The sequence below is a fragment of the Macrobrachium rosenbergii genome, chromosome 16 (genome assembly GCF_040412425.1).
Source record: "Macrobrachium rosenbergii isolate ZJJX-2024 chromosome 16, ASM4041242v1, whole genome shotgun sequence".
Lineage (NCBI taxonomy): Eukaryota > Metazoa > Arthropoda > Malacostraca > Decapoda > Palaemonidae > Macrobrachium > Macrobrachium rosenbergii.
In genome coordinates, this window is record NC_089756.1 from 21,613,726 (window position 1) to 21,618,725 (window position 5,000).

Below are 5,000 nucleotides of genomic sequence, written 5' to 3' on the forward strand. Positions count from 1 at the left end.
AGGTAATGTGTAGATTCCGGTGGTTTCCACTTAGTGAGCGCACGGTCTCTTGTTCATAAAGAACTCTGTTCTTTGAAAAATTTCCTCTGAATTCATTTTTGCACTTTCTTTCCCTTCTTACACCTATTTCTTCCCTTCTTACACTTATTTCCTCCCCTCTTAAACCTATTTCCTCCCTTCTTAAACCTATTTCCTCCCTTCTTACACCTATTTCTTCCCTTCTTACACTTATTTCCTGCCCTCTTAAACCTATTTCCTCCCTTCTTAAACCTATTTCCTCCCTTCTTACACCTATTTCTTCCCTTCTTACACTTATTTCCTCCCCTCTTAAACCTATTTCCTCCCTTCTTAAACCTATTTCCTCCCTTCTTACACTTATTTCCTCCCCTCTTAAACCTATTTCCTCCCTTCTTAAACCTATTTCCTCCCTTCTTACACCTATTTCTTCCCTTCTTACACTTATTTCCTCCCCTCTTAAACCTATTTCCTACCTTCTTAAACCTATTTCCTCCCTTCTTACACCTATTTCTACCCTTCTTACACTTATTTCCTCCCCTCTTAAACCTATTTCCTCCCTTCTTAAACCTATTTCCTCCCTTCTTACACCTATTTCTTCCCTTCTTACACTTATTTCCTCCCCTCTTAAACCTATTTCCTCCCTTCTTAAACCTATTTCCTCCCTTCTTAAACCTATTTCCTCCCTTCTTAAACCTGTTTCCTCCCTTCTTAAACCTATTCCCTCCCCTCTTAAACCTATTTCCTCCCTTCTTAAACCTGTTTCCTCCCTTCTTAAACCTATTCCCTCCCTTCTTACGCTTATTTCCTTCCTTCTTAAACCTATTTCCTCCCTTCTTAAACCTATGTCCGCCCTTCTTAAACCTATTCCCTCCCTTCTTACACTTATTTCCTCCCCTCTTAAACCTATTTCCTCCCTTCTTAAACCTATTTCCTCCCTTCTTACACCTATTTCTTCCCTTCTTACACTTATTTCCTCCCCTCTTAAACCTATTTCCTCCTTCTTAAACCTATTTCCTCCTTTCTTACACCTATTTCTTCCTTCTTACACTTATTTCCTCCCCTCTTAAACCTATTTCCTCCTTCTTAAACCTATTTCCTCCCTTCTTAAACCTATTTCTTCCCTTCTTACACTTATTTCCTCCCTTCTTAAACCTATTTCCTCCCTTCTTAAACCTGTTTCCTCCCTTCTTACACTTATTTCCTCCCTTCTTAAACCTATTTCCTCCCTTCTTAAACATATTCCCTCCCTTCTTACACTTATTTCCTCCCTTCTTAAACCTATGTCCTCCCTTCTTAAACATATTCCCTCCCTTCTTACACTTATTTCCTCCCTTCTTAAACCTATTCCCTCCCTTCTTAAACCTGTTTCCTTTCTTCTTACACTTATTTCCTCCCTTCTTACACTTATTTCCTCCCTTCTTACACTTATTTCCTCCCTTCTTAAACCTATTTCCTCCCTTCTTAAACCTATTTCCTCCCTTCTTAAACCTATTCCCTCCCTCTTAAACCTGTTTCCTCCTTCTTACACTTATTTCCTCCTTCTTACACTTATTTCCTCCTTCTTACACTTATTTCCTCCCTTCTTAAACCTATTTCCTCCTTCTTCTAAACCTATTTCCTCCCTTCTTACACTTATTTCCTCCTTCTAAACCTATTTCCTCCTTCTTAAACCTGTTTCCTCCTTCTTAAACCTATTCCCCCTTCTTACACTTATTTCCTTCCTTCTTAAACCTATTTCCTCCCTTCTTAAACCTATGTCCTCCCATCTTAAACCTATTCCCTCCCTTCTTACACTTATTTCCTCCCTTCTTAAACCTATTTCCTCCCTTCTTAAACCTATGTCCTCCCTTCTTAAACCTATTCCCTCCCTTCTTAAACCTATTCCCTCCCTTCTTAAACCTATTTCCTCCCTTCTTAAACCTATGTCCTCCCTTCTTAAACCTATTCCCTCCCTTCTTACACTTATTTCCTCCCTTCTTAAACCTATTTCCTCCCTTCTTAAACCTATTTCCTCCCTTCTTAAACCTATTTCCTCCCTTCTTAAACCTATTTCCTCCCTTCTTAAACCTATTTCCTCCCTTCTTACACTTATTTCCTCCCTTCTTAAACCTATTTCCTCCCTTCTTACACTTATTTCCTCCCTTCTTAAACCTATTTCCTCCCTTCTTACACTTATTTCCTCCCTTCTTAAACCTATTTCCTGCCTTCTTAAACCTATTTTTCCCCTTTTTACATCTTCTTCCTCCCTTCTTACACCTATTTCTTCCCCTCTTACACATATTTCCTCCCTTGTTACACCTATTTTTCCCTTTTTACACCTTCTTCCTCCCTTCTTATACATATTTCCTCCCTGCCCGGTTATTCGAGTGCAGCCCTTCTGTCCCCAGACCCTCGTCCATTTGAGAAATGAAGGTTTTCTTGTTGACAAAGACATTCGCCGAAGTATTCATTGTTCTCCTTCTTGTTTTTCCTTTGCCTCTTGACGTCACCTTCCCGTGTTAATGACGAAACACGTTTGTCTTCTTATATCCCGCTTGCAGTAACCTGTGACGTCCGATTTCGATGATATAGCCGAGGGCTGATATTCTCTTCAGTTCTAAAGTTTTCATTTAGATGAAAGGAATTGCGCTCTTTGGGCAACCTGGACAGAATTGGTGATAACCTGACTGTGGATGCTGAAAGATGTCCAACTTGAAAATAAGTGTTGCTTTTATTTAGGCCGTGTCTCGCCAAAACGCAGAGGTGCTCTTCCCCTTCGGGAGAAGACCTGCCAAGTCCTTTACTTCTGCAGCAGACTCTGACTATCATTCTCTGGTATACTTAAAAAAAAAAAATATTCTGACATTATAGTCAAGAATTAAAGGTGAACTTTGCAATATAGGTAGCCTAACACCTGTGACAAAGGTATCTCTTGGGGAGAAATTACGAGATCCTAACACCAGTGACAAAAGTATATCTTCGGGAGTAATTACGAGATTCTAACACCTGTGACAAAGGTATATCATGGGGAGTAATTACGACACTCTAACACCTGTGACAAAGGTATATCTTTTTGAGTAACTGCAGGAATCTGCAGGCATTAAAACAAGGACATGATTCATCGAATGTGGCTTTTTCATGCAGAAAATTGATTGCTGCGATCCCAAGCCCCAATTTTCAAGTCGAGATGCGCATAACTCTACGGGTTTTAAACTCCAACGATTGCGGTGTTTTATAAATACCCCAAATATGTACGAAGCAGTTTCTGAAAGTTTTAGTAGATTACTAAGCCGATTTTTGCAACTGTTAAAATTACAAAGCAGCTTTTATATGCTCCTGCAATTTTTAAATTTTGTTATATATATTTTACGAATTCCACAGTAGTATTATGGTTTTAATAGTGACAAATCAGTATTATGAGTATTCGAGTAAATTAAAGTGAAGTGTTTATAATATTATAGTGTGTAAATAGGAATAATGTAAACATTCAGATAAGTGATAAAGCGTTATTGTAAATATTACGGTAAATTATGGAACAGTATCCTGTATGTTGCAGTAAATTACCAAGCATTATTATAAATATTCTAGTTATTCACTCTGCAGTATTCTAAATATGCAGTAAAATACAAATTGTGTTACGAATACTTTAGTAAATGGGAAAGCTTTGATATAGATAACCCTAATTTCAAATCTGCTTCATAAATATTCCAGTGTATTCCAAAGCGCTGCAGTATTCCAAATCAAGTTCCTTGTTAGTTTTGTTAGTTTTCTGTAAAAGAAAACTATTGTACCGGCTTTGTCTGTCCGTCCGCACTTTATTCTGTCCGCACTTTTTTCTGTCCGCCCTCAGATCTTAAAAACTACTGAGGCTTGAGGGCTGCAAACTGGTATGTTGATCATCCACCCTCCAAACATCAAACAAACCAAATTGCTGCCCTCTAGCCTCAGTAGTTTTTATTTTATTTTAGTTAAAGTCAGCCATAATCGCGCATATATAGGACAGGCCACCATCGGGCCGTGGTTAAAGATTCATGGGCCGCGGCTCAAACAGCATTATACCGTGACCACCGAAAGATAGATCTGTTTTCGGTGGCCTTGATTGTGCGGTGTACAGAAAACTCGATTGCGCCGAAGAAACTTCGGCGCATTTTGTACTTGTTTTTAAATATTCAAATTGATTACAAATCAGTGTTATAGGTAGTTCAGAAACCAACCTGTATCATATTCCAGTAAATTTCAGAGCAAAATTACAGAAACTCCAAATTACGAATCTGTTTCATAAATATTACTTGAAATTACAAAGTGCTAGAGAAACGGAAATTACAAATAAATGTTAATCTTTTTCCATATTGGAAATCTATTTGAAACATGTTCCTGTAAATTACACAGTAGTTTATAGATTCACCAAATTACTAAGTTCTTACATAAATGTCCCGGTTAATTACAAAGCAATGCCACAGATACTCCAAATTACAGATCTTTATAGATTTCCCAGTAAATTCAAGGCAATGTTATGGATGCTCTATATACCAATGCATTACAAAGCTACGTTATAGACTTACCAAATTCAAAATCCTGCTGAGTTGACAGCAAATTCAAAGCAGGGTAACAGACGCTTTATTTTGCAATTAATTACAAAACTGTTACAGAAGACCAATTCACAATCTTAGCAAACGTTTCAGTAAATTACAAAGAGTATAGATATTCCTGTGAATTTTAAAAACTGTTTGCATGCTATGATTCCCATCACAGCTTTCGACCTGTCTTTTCTTGGGGGCTTTGTTGAATGCTTTGTTGCATTACGGAAATAATAACAATGATTACGTATAATTATCACATTAACATCATTGGCAGTAGTCTTTGTGAAGGATTATCGTCTAATTATTTCGTTAATATCATTGGGAGTAGTCTTTTAAGGAGAATTACTATATAATTATTACATCACTATCATTGGGAGTAATTTTTGTTAAGAATTATCATAAAGTTATTTCATTAATATCACT